This window comes from Rhea pennata, chromosome 5 (genome assembly GCF_028389875.1).
Source record: "Rhea pennata isolate bPtePen1 chromosome 5, bPtePen1.pri, whole genome shotgun sequence".
NCBI classification, from domain to species: Eukaryota; Metazoa; Chordata; class Aves; order Rheiformes; family Rheidae; genus Rhea; species Rhea pennata.
Window position 1 is genome coordinate 69,215,377 of NC_084667.1, and position 12,587 is coordinate 69,227,963.

Sequence of the window (12,587 nt, forward strand, 5' to 3'; positions counted from 1 at the left end):
CTGGATGGGAGGTCTGGGGCTGAGTTCACTTAATCTTCCCAGAAGTTCTGCCAGGAGAAAGAGATGGATGTGCAGTCTAAAGGATGCTTTTGCTGATAGCTGCTTTGCTCTGTTTCTTGACAGGGAGACACTGCCAGTCTATGGATCTGCCAAGGTAGTACCTTTCTTGGAGCTAAATTTATCAACGAGAGACACTTGGGTTCATTTCTGACCTGTGCTTTGAAGCCAGGCTTCAATGCCAGCCCTGGGCCGAGCGCGGCTCGGGAGCGGGGAGTGTTACTCGGGCACTAGGGGCTTTGCTGCACGCCCTATAACCAGCTTATCTTCCACTGGTCCTGGCCTTGAATCTGAGTTTCTTCTGCAAGGTAGATCAGACCGTGGGGGGGAGGTCCCCTCTGCGCTGTGCTTTGCACGTAACTGATACCCTGCCTGCTCCCAAGGACCACGGATTGACAGCTGCAGAGCGAGCAGAACGCAGGGCAGAATTAATGGCCAAGTCTGCAGGTCTTTCTCTGAGCAAAAACCAATTGCAGAGATTATGATTTGCCCAGGTACATGCTACTAGACTCAGACTGAGGGACAAATGCGTGAAATCCAATGTCTTGTGACAGGCAGAGGGCAGGAGAGAAGGATTTAATGATCCTGTCTAGGCTTAAACTCTATAAATCTAAGGAGCGGTAGAGAACAGCTGCCCTGCATCAGAGCTGGCAATTTAAAGTTCAGGTATGTAGGGTCAGATGGAGGTGTCTGAACCTCTCTGGTTGCCCTTGCTACGCGTGAGCAGATAGCAGAGCATTTAGCGAGAGCTGATTCAGCTCAGCTAGGTCTGTACCACAGGAAACATCAGGCTTGGACAGAGGCTCCCACTCAAGCCAAGTGCAAAATGTCGAATATCAAAATGTGTGAAACTTTTCATCAGTTGGAAAGTTCTGAAAAAACTCACGAGTCCCTGCATATTTTGGGTTAGTCCCTGACTTCTCCAGCTGATGATGTCACCCTGGCAGCACCTGGAGCAGTTCCCCACCACCACGTAGGTGCGTGAGGCAGTGGCGTGTGACCACCCAGCCGTGCTGCGTGCCTGATTTCCTGGGAAGCTGCACTGCCAGGAGAGACATCCAACGCCCCCAGCACAGGATGCGTGTTTGCAGAAGCAGAGTTAAGCATCCTGAACCAAAATATCTCTGTGGAGTTTGACAGTTTGCAGAACTTTCCTCTAGGGAAGAAATAATATTTTGATAAGGTCTGCTTACCATAAAAACTCTTGCATTTGTGAAAAATAGATTTCCTGTCAAATGAACATTTAATAGGCACTTCTCAACTAGATCTGTTTTTAATCTTGCAAGATTTTAATACTGCTATTCTTGGTCTGATAATACTTTTCCATTACAAAAACCTTCAACATATTTTGCAGATATCTTGTTCTCAATCTTCCTGTTGTATAGATAAATAAACCAGTGTTTAGAAACAGTGATACTGAACCATGGTGAAATTGATAATCTTTTGAGGAAGAAAAAGGAAGATAGAACTAGGGTTAGATTTATTTTTTTTATTTTTTGAGTTTTGAAATTATTCCAATTTCTTGGAATCATTTTCATTGCAATATATAATAGGTTGGTCCAAATCCCTGTTGTTTTATCGATGTCTGCAGGCTGGCTGGGATTATGCATGCAGGGCAAAGGAGCTTGAGTTCATAGTCTGAAGAAAATTGCCATTACAGTAACAGAGTTGACAGCAAAATCTGCCTTCCTTACCTGGCACGCACTAATAAGCTTTACCAGCAGACATTGCTTTAATTTCAAAGGTGTTAATTATTGGAAGGGGCAACCTGAATATCACCTACATGTGGAACCACACACCCGCAGCTCTGCGAGCTGAGTGTAAATCTGCACTTAAGCAGGAAATGTAACAGTACTGCAAAATTACTCTAGCAAGAAATCTCAGTTGGAGGGTTTTAATGAAACGAGTATTCTTTCCAGTAAAACAATTGCTGTGTTTTACTGTTGAACTAATTGCTGTTGGTATAAAGCACAGAATGTTGCCGAATCAGAGTTCTTTAGATTTTTTTTCTTTTTTATATATATATATATATATATATATATATATATATATATACACACATACACACACACACACACATATATATATATATACGCACACACACATATATATATTTATACGTGCTGTTACATTGCTAACTGATTTTGGAAGGTTTGGCAGACACCTTTGGGACACATGCACCTACCATTTCCTCTTTCCAGCATGCGATTTCATTTTCAAGCTGTAGATATATTTTTCTTCTTATGTTGTTATATTACTGAACATCTCTCTTACAGAGAGGATTAGCTAGAATATTAAGTGGAAGGAGATTTCAGGTTGTTTATTTGTTCATTTATTTTTGTGCCCATCTTTCCTGCCTGTTTCTCACCCTTTGTCTACCCAAGCATGACTAGTAGTGCTTGAATCCAAGGAGATCTAAAATCAAATCTAAGACAATAAGGCTGTACCTTGGAGATCATCCAGCTTGACCACCCCCAAAAAATCTGATAAACTGTATTTCATTCTTTGATAAGTGCTTTTCCTACTTGTTCTTAAAACCTACAAAAATGGAGCTTCTATAAGTTTCTCAAGAAATCTCTTCCAGAACTTTAATCTTCTTTCAATTTGACATTTTTTTCATGGTATTTAACCTAGATCTCCCTGCAATTTTTGTCTGTTATTTTTTTGTCCTATCTGTGAATGAACCCTGAAAAAAAATTATTTCATAGAATCACAGAGCAGTTGAGGCTGGAACTATTTGGTTCTCTTTGGAAATGTGGTGTCAAAAAAATGCATGCATCTTACAGAGCTTACTGTTGTTTGTGCATCCCAGTGAAGTTCTCCTCGTGTGTACCAGAAAGGCACTTCTGCCTCACCTTATTACTGCATATAACCCCAAGATCTTTCTCTGTAAATCTATACCCAGCTCCTTCTCCTTGATCTGAGCAGGATTATTGCTTATTGGATTTCATCCTTATTTTTATTTAATTTCTCTAATATGGTAGAATCACCGTGAAGTTTAATCCTGTTTTTCAGCATGCTTGCATCCGTTTCCAGTTTGGAATCACCTGCAAATTGGATAAACGTACTTGCTTCCCTCAGCCAGGCTTTTAACGATAATCCCGAATAACGCTGGGATGAGGACACCCGCATGGAACCCCACTTGCTCTATCTCCCCATCTCTGATGTTGAATTATTAGGTCTGATTTTTGGATGACAGTAATCCAACCAGTTTACATGGTTTATCAAGAATATATTTCTCAACCTTGCTTATGATAGGGGAATATTAACAGACTTCCATAAATTAAGCTCTGTGACATCCACTGCTTTCCCCTCCCCATCCCCATGTCTGTTCCCTGTCCCAGGAGGACATGCCGTATGTTGCCAGAAGAAGAAAAAAGGTGAATTTGGTGTGAATCGTTCTTGACAAATGCACATTGATTGTTACTTACCTTCTTCGTAACTCCTAGGGCATTGCAAATAGGTGGTTTGATTATTTGATCCAGTATTTTCTGGGATCTGAAATTATGCACAGGAGGTTGAATAACAACGGAAAGGCAAGCATTGGTACGCCCGTTCCAGGTCCCTCAATCTCCTCCTTCCTCCAGAAGTTCTCATAGATAGCAAGCGGATCTAAAATTATTGCAGCTGGTTCTCTTAAGTACTTCAGGAAAATTTTGGATTTGGATTTCAGCTGATCTGAAAATATTTAACTTTTCTAACTTGTTCTTTCCCTGTTGGAGCCTGAGCTATTACCCTTGTGTCAGTGATGCTAATTGCATTACATGCCTGATTACAATTGACCTTTTGGTGAAGAGTGAAGCAAAGCAGTAACAAAACAGGAATTAAGCAGCTTGGCTTTTCAATATCATCTGCCATAAGCTTCTCTGCCTGTTTATTAGTCTCCTTTCTGGTCATTCTCTTGCTGCCAACCTGCCATTCACAGAAGCTTCCTTGTTGCTCTGAATGTCCTTTGCTGGTTTTATCTCTTTAATTTTTTTAGCTTTCCCAGTTTTGTCCCTACATGCTTATGCTGTTTTTTCATTCTTTGTCCTTAGTACCCGTTGAGCTATTTCCTGCTTTCTCTGTGCTTCCATCTTGTGCTTGAATTTAGCGAATCATGGCCATCTCTTAATTGCATTTTCCTCTGTTTTTCTGAGATTATTTGCATGCATCACGAGATTACTCCCTTCATCATCGCGTTCAGGCAGACTGCCTGTCTATCTTTGCTTTCACACCCTTTCCCCTCTGTGGACAGCAGTCATCTCTAGCAGGACCTTGTCTCTGCTTGCCTTCAAAACGTGACGCCAGCCCTTGGCACCCGCTGCGCATGCCAGTGGGTCACAGTCCTGGAGCTTTCGTAGCAGGAATGGGAGCTGCCTCTCCTTCTGGTATCGGGTGGAAGGGGTAGGACTGCGCAGGAGTGAGGGGGGACGGGGCGCGTGCAGAGAGCGGGCATAAGCGGTATCCGTCTTTGGCTTTTGCTCCTCTCTGCAGGCTGGTGCGTCCGTGCCAGCACTGTGTCTCCTGCTCCCTGGCGATGACCTTGCCCTGGTCATCCTTGTGCTGTCCCTGCATCTGTCATTCGCCTGTTTCCACTAACTGCCTGACCTGGACTGTTCCCATATTCCCTGGATATGGTGCTGAAAGGTTAGAATTACCAAGAGTTACCAAGAAGCTCATTCTGAATCCGACAGCTTGAACAAAATACCTATTTTTTCCCTTTGTGTCCTTACCTCTCCCAGGTGAGTTAAGGGCTGTCTCAAAGCCTTGCCACACCTGAGAGCTGCAGGCGGGCCAGGCACCGTGCTCTTCCCGACGGACCGGGGCTCGCAGGCGCGCTGCGCCGCCCTGGCATCGACGAGACGGCTCCAGCGTGCTGCAAACCGCCGCGGCGGCAACCCGACCGCGGCGGCCGTCGGCAGCCCTGGCAGCGCTGGGAGCCTGCACCGAGGAGCAGCCCGGGAGCCGAAGCGTGCCACTTCCCCGGGCCGTGTGCTGGGCTTGCTGGTCTGCGCTGGAGCCCCCGACGCGGGGCCGTCCCCCCGCTTGCCCCAGTGCTTCTCCAGCCCGTGCTGGAAACGCAGCGCCAGCATCAAAGATAACTTAATTCGGTGCTTCGGATGGTGCCAGACCATGTTTTGAGCTTAAAGCATCTCTAGTAGACCAACGTCACATGGCTTAGCGCGATTTGACAGTCGATAGGGTAAATTTGCCCCTACGCCACCCGGCAGGGAGCCGCCAGCCCGGTCTGCTCAGCGCCCCGCGGCTCAGCGCCCGGCACCGCCAGCGCGGACCCCCCTCCCGCGCCGCGCCGCGCCAGCGCGGGTGGTAAGGTTTACTTTAATTATTCCTGCTTGCAATCTTACCTATATTAAGAAAAAGCTTAATTAGTTCGCTAACAGCTTAGTCTTTTTTCAGGGGGCTTTTTGTTTGCGTTGCGTGGTGTCTGCCTTTTCAGAGGCTGTGTGCTGACTCAGTGGTAGCTCAGATAAGAAAACATCAAAACCAAGGAGAGTTGGTGAAGGAAAGAAGTTTAGGGGCAATTTACTAAAAAAATATCTTCAGTCAACAAGCAGCTGAAATATTAGGGTGCCCATAGGGTTCCCATTTTCTAACCACTATGAATTTCTTCAGTCAAATGAAACAGAAATTGCAGTCTATGTTTTAAAGCCAGTTTCCACTTTTTAGGCGTCGATGAAGGGGAACTGCAAATGAGTGGGAAGGGTGTGTGTATTGATTAAAGAAAAAAAAATAGCCAGCCATCAAAAAAAGGTTAAACTTTATTTCCTATCACAGGCTACAGAAAGTAGGCATCAGAAAAATAAAAGAACGCGTCTCAGAGCAGAGCCGTGCTAAATGCCACTGTTTGTAAATAGCACATGTTGTACCTCGCTCGGCTGTTGTACCTCTCTTCCTCTCGCTGAGAAGCAAATAGACCAGCACCTCTCCGATCTCGAGCTTTATCCAGAGAGAGGAGAAGTGTTGCTACTTGGTAGCAAACATCATTAGCATGACCTTTTGGAGACATTTTAAGGGGAAAATATATGGCATGAAGAATCTGGAAGTCCTTTCTCCCAGAAAAGTGCAAGCTTGCAGCTCCCTTCACAACATCGGGGCGTCTCGTGGGGAAGCGAAGCACAACCCTCGGCGCGCACAAGCCGAGCGAAGCGCGCCGTGCCCCGGTCCCCGCGCGTTCCCAGGGTCTGTGTAGGATGTAGCTGGCGCTGCAAGTTAAATGCCAAGGTACGAAAAGGCAGGTGCCCCATGGGCTGGTGCTTGGGTGCAGCATGAGAAGATTTTCCGTGGCAGTGCATGAGCGCTGTCGTACGGCTCCTGGTCCTGCATGCGGGAGATGCTAAATTCTTAAGGATAACTAACGCTGCTTTATGTCATTATGTTTCCAGAAATTCAGTTGTAATTCCAGTACGTGAAAATACCCTTTTCAGAGCATTTTCAAACAAAGCAGTCTGGACACTGCTTTGCTCTCTGGAGGTAAAAAGGAGCACCAACGTGCTCCTTCTCTTCTTGCTGCAGTGATTGAAGAGGTTCATCAAAGACATTATCTCTGCAGCTTCTCTCTTTTCTTTCCTTGGCACTTCGCTGATGCAGCTTGGAAAAAAACAAAAACCAAAGAAAATAAAATAGTATTTAAACCTTTCCCACCACATTTGCAGCTAGGTTGGAATACCTCCATTTGATTTAAACCCAATGATTTTGGGGCAGGTCCCAGAGCTGGTGCCATGAAGCTCTGTGTATGCAGCTTTGCAGGATTTACGCCAGCCTGAGCACCTGGCAGCACTTTTTATGCAACCATCCCTTCCGACGGAAAGGCACTGTGTGTTCGGAGAGTACCCCATCGCATAAAAAGTGTCAGCTCCTAGCAGACCTCCACCTGCATTTTGCTGATGCTCTGCAAGCAGCCCAGCTGCTGGGAGCTTCCCTAAATAGAAATACCAATGCTGGAGAATAATTTAGGCCTCAGCATTCACAGTGCAGTGACAGGCACTCAGAAAGACTGGTGCTCAGCACAACTGCTGCAGCGGCGTTTGCTACACGGGCACCAGCTGATGGAAGAAAGCAGAAGCAAAATACCAAGACCAGGAGATGTCCTTAAAGGCCAGTTATGCCATAAATACCAGCTGAGCTGCTGAGTGCTCATTTGTGAGCGATACATGTGCTCACTCATATTACGTGCACGCGCATTGTATACTTACACATATTATAAAAACATATACCTTTTCCCTGCAAACAGCATCTGAATGACCAGGCTGGCACAGCAAGACATCTCAGGACAGGTAGTAAAACCCTTTCGGACATGGTACCAGTGGTGCTGACTTGCTCCCCCAAACTGGGACCGATTTCACTAATTTAACCCCACTCTGTTGCAGGGTGCCCAGGAGCCTGTGGCCATGGCACTGGGGAGCAGCTATGAGCCTTCCTGTGGGTGTCGTCTGACTCTGCCCGGTTCTCCACAAGCAAAGGAAGTTGCTGCACATATTCATCAGATGTTTGTGAACCATCTTCATCTCACAGCATGGATCACGTTTCCTCCCTGCATGGTGGGGGCAAATATCCAAATTGCATGGAGAAATGTAATCTGAAAGACCTGCAAATGCCTTCAGACTGAAGAAGGTTGTCCTGCTTCCCCTGCCCATCACCAATACTGCCACACGGGTGGAGCAGAGGACTGACTGGTTAAGCACAGACATCGCTGAGTGCCTTGACCACTGGAAGTCATCCAGATAATTGATGTTTGGGGTGAGAGAGGCTTAGAAATGACAATTTTCTCTACCTTCACTTTGGAATTTTGTATTCTCAAAGTAAACAGGTGTTGGAGCTTATAAATGTGCACAGAACACATCCACAGAGAGCGGGAGACTCATAAATAACACTTGCAGAGAATTCCTAATAGCAGCCTTGGTAAGGAAGACCATATTTCACATTGCTGTCAGTCTCCCACTCGTTTTCGTGCCTTTCTTCTCTGTATTCATTAAGAGACTCTTGCAAAGAGAGGACAAGGGAAAGAAAGCAAATATGCATTTTACTTCTGCATTTTCATTTTAATAGTGAGCATCTGGGTAAAGTTAAGGAAATGGAGAAAGTATTGTTCTCCAGCCTCAGATGAGGTTTACAGAGACAATGTTGGTCAGCACTGCTAGAAAAGCATTTCCTTCAAAACTAAGAAGAGATAGAGATAAGAAGGATGAACTAGAGGCACCAGGCTGGAGCAAGCAGGCCGATGCAGAGCCTGCCCCAAGCGGGGTGGGTGTCCCGGGCTGGCCCACATGCTTCTTCGCCCACACTAATGCTTGGTTCAGTTCCTCATGGAGAACCCTGTCTCGTCAAACGGAGCCACAAACCGGCCTTTAAATTACTGCTGTAGTATTCTTCTGCTTATCAAAGCCATCAAAAGAGCAACCAGTTGCGTCTTGACAGAGGAACTGATCTCTAGTTATTTCAGTCCCCTTCAGCTTTCTCTTCATGGGCTGCTCTTATGAAAAGCGCCTTGCTTGTGTGATGGATCTCAGTAGGGTTGTTAATCACTGTCAACAGCTTTGATCCTGCATAAATGCACCGCTCTCGGATGTTCCCTGTAATTCCAGGCTGCAGGTTGCCCCCCTACTGCTCACCCCTGCATTTAAAACAGGTCTAATTTTGGTTAGATTCAGAGAGCTTTTTGATCAAATTTTTGATTTAGCTCTGTGATACAGTCAAAACATAATAGAAAAAAAATCTGTTGTGCCGTCCAGTGATTGTCTCCCGCGAAACAACCCACAGTTATCTCATAGTGGCACATTTAACATACAGGAAATTGGGCATTTTTCAGCGTCCTGTAAAGACTCATTTTTGGCAGACAAAGTCTATCATCAAAAGATTCTGCTCAAGTAGTAAAGACTAACAGTAAAAAACACATCTATGAAATTATGATTTCCTGATAGCCAGTAGATTGCTAGTATTTTATCCTGTCTGGCAATGGGCAAACTAGTATATGTGATCCTTCATTCTTTTTTTTTTTTTTTTTTTTTTTTTTATGTGGGGGTAGCTACCGAAATGAGATCATAATATTCTACTTATTTCTAAAAGGAAATAACTAAGTGGAAGGACAGTAATTTATTGGATAAAAGCTCATACAGCTGAATCCACATTAGGATAATTTCTAGAAATGCCTCATGTGCAGAAGAGCTTAATTTGCTTGATTTGTGGTTTAGGTGAAACCCAGAAACCGCTTTTGTGGATCTGGTTAGCTAAGTATGATTCTCTTTGATAAATATGTACTGATTTATTAAAAGTGTAGCATATAACAAAGCAAGATTTAATGCTGCAGGGACTGAAAGGAGGCGATTTTGATGGAAAGGCAGGTGGATAACTGCTTGGCCAGCTGTAGTCATATCTATTATTAGTGTGTAGGGCTGTTTTTGCAGTCAAATATAAGCAGTCAGCCGGAGATACAGACACGGTGTGTGGTGTGTAAGGGAGAAGCTGTTTACCTACTGTGTTGGCTGTGCCGTTTCCCACCTGCATCCTCCTGAAGCGTTTGCAGCGCTCCTGTAATCTGAAGGTCCATTTCATGGAGGACTCCTGTTGACCTCATGCTCAAAGTATGGGCGACTTCAAAGTTAGATCCAGTTGCCTGGGTCCTGCTTCCTCCAGGCTGCAAAAAGCTCCAGGTCTGGAGATCCCACGGCGCCTTTGAGGACTGCAGAGTTTAAATGTTTCCTTATGTCCTCCAGGGATTTCCCTCCCGTTATTCCAGCACACGTCTCTGAGAAGAGCCTGAACCCCCTTCTCACCGGGTTGTCACAGGCAGCGACGGGTGGCACAGACCCTCTCCGTGGATGACAGGTTGCGACACCGTCCATCCATCAGTGACCTAAAGATCTGCCCGCTGTTACTAAACCCTCCAACTCCTCCCCACATGCACTTGACTGATTTCTCCAACTTTCTCTGTCAGTATATGATTTTCTTTTAACTTACACTCCCTACAGAAAAATCTTCTTTCCACATGTGTTTCATGAAAAGAATCACTCTTCCTCTGGAGGCCAATACTGAGCACTACACAATTATTGCTTTTGTAGAACAGGAAAGGCAAAATGGTGTATATTGAAAGGGATGGGCTCATGCAGAGATTTCTTAGGCCTTGGAGCAAAAACTTATGAGTATAAAATCTCAACATGTCTTTGCTAAATCAGATGCAAAAGGACTTGTTCCCAACAGATCTCTGAGCAGTCTGGAAAAATTAAATATATATAAAATTCTTGATGTTGCAAATGTTTTATTGAAATCAATTCCTTACAAAAAGAAGGTGAAGCACTGAGCTTAAAGAGCAAGATGATGAATAGTATAAACAAGGTCTTTCATCTCTCAGAAATTTTTTATGGAGAATGGCTGGCATAGTCTAGATCACTTTTCATTTTGCATTTTAGGTTTTTTTTTTAATCAAATTGAACAGTTATTTCTTAGCTGTTTTGGTAGCTATAATAGTGATCCTGTAATCTTAAAGATTACTCTAACTATGTCATTTTAACTCTCAGTACTATTTTTTTTCCATTTTGTTCTGAAGTACATGAGTATGTAACAGGGAAATGTGCAATTATAAGGAAACAGTGAACCTGGGAATGTATATTTCTATCCGTGTTTTAAGGAGCTTTAATTAAATGCCAAAATGCAAATCTCAGCTTGATGAGAAATATATGAAAATTAATAGACGGATTAAAATATCTTCCATAAAGAAACCCCTGATTCAGCTGTGCTGGATTAAAAGTGAGCTGATACAGAAAAGCTTTGTAAAGCTCCTTCACCATGACTAGTGCCTTTATTTATAAAAGGCAGGTTCTGGAAAGACTCACGGCATGCAGGGCTTGAGGTTGTCCAAGACAAAACCTCGGTAGCCGGATCTGGTCGGGGGCTCCCCGCCCCGGGTGGTGGGGCTTGCGCCGTGTCCCCTGGGTGCCGGTGGTGGCCGGCATGGACACGGCGGCTGGGGGGAGCCCGGAGGAGGAGCGAGCGCCGTCGGGGCCGGGCAGGCAGCAGCGTTCCTACGGGATTCACCCCGATGGAATTAGGAAATTCAGAGTGTCTAATCCGACCTCACCAAAGTAGCTCTTTGCGCTCTTGGCTTCCGCATGGCGCACTGAGGAATGAAGGCTTTTCCCACCCCACCCCGTCCCCTCCGGAGGCCGGGACGGGACAGCTCCTAGCGGGCTCGGAGGTAGAAGAAGCAGTGGGAAAACGATGGGGTTTTATCAGGGTGTGGCCAAACAGGGCAGTAGATATTCTTTGTTTCTTTAAGGTATTTTGAATCTTGTAGCTCAACCAATGTCGCCTGATAAAAATGTAGGGTCTTGCTCTTGGTAGCAGTGAAGATAAAGGCAAATAATCTCATTTCTGTCTTTCATCTTTATCGCTCCTACAAAAGTAACGTGCATCCATTGGCGATGTTAAAATTCATATTTCTCTGCTTTCCTCTGATGGAAAGATGTTTCACTAAGTAAAGCCTTTGGCAAAATACATTTGGAAAAAGTAAAAAAGAAAAAAAATCTGGTTGGTCCTGAATTCTTTTTTTGTGTTCCTTGTTCAGTTTTTAAAATTAGCCCGCAGATTTTTCTGAAATTATGCTTTCTGAGTTATGTTATCTTTAGCAAGCTACTGATTTTCTGTTGCATTTCATGTTTTCATTTAGAAAACAAAAGTCTGATTTTCAAAATTGGGTAACAAAATAGTGCTGAAAGTCTGCAAAAGCAATGGCTCTAAAAGATCTGTGGGCTGCCCTGAATGTATTGCTGCTGCGAACGAGTTTGTCAGAGAAACTTCCAGTGGAAAAATGATTATTTGAAAAACATGGCTGTGTGAAAACAGGGGCTTTTATTTCAGTTTATTTTGGTTTGAAATATAGTTTTTTTTATATTTTTAATACCCATGCACTCACATTTTGGGATCCTGATATCCTTATTTTATCTCCTACACTATCCTTTTCTCACTGCAAAATGGAGTAGATAATTAAGGAAGATATTTCAAGGGAAGGTAAATATTTATGGGACCAGATTTTCTCATAATCTGGAATAATCTAAATATTTTCTTATGCTGCCCATCCCTGAAGTAAGCAAGCAGCTTATTGAGAACGTGAAAAATGTGGGTGATGTCTCTTGGCTGTTAGCTCGTGCCAGTTCCCCTGCAGAGCTGAAGCATGTCCAGTGGAGGGTTCTGCTTTTTGTTTTGTTTTTTTTTTCTTTTTTTAGTCTAATGACTGCATATATCGCTGCTTATTTTTAGATCAGGTGTAAGTAAAGCATATGATTTTGGGAAAGTAAAGTGGAAAGGTGCATGATGGTTTTTAGTTCGTAGGCTTGTTCATCCCGAAGTTTGAGCCCCAGGAACCAGTTTTGGAAGGCTTTCCTCTATCTGTCAGCATTTCCCATTTCCTGCAGAAGCTGGTGGCCATCAAGCTGCTCCTCAGCCAGGAGCTGGCTTTGTCCAGACACAATGGCCTTGGAGACAACGTGTGGGAGTGGGGAGGAGACACATCTCACATATCTCGGTGGGCAGTTAGG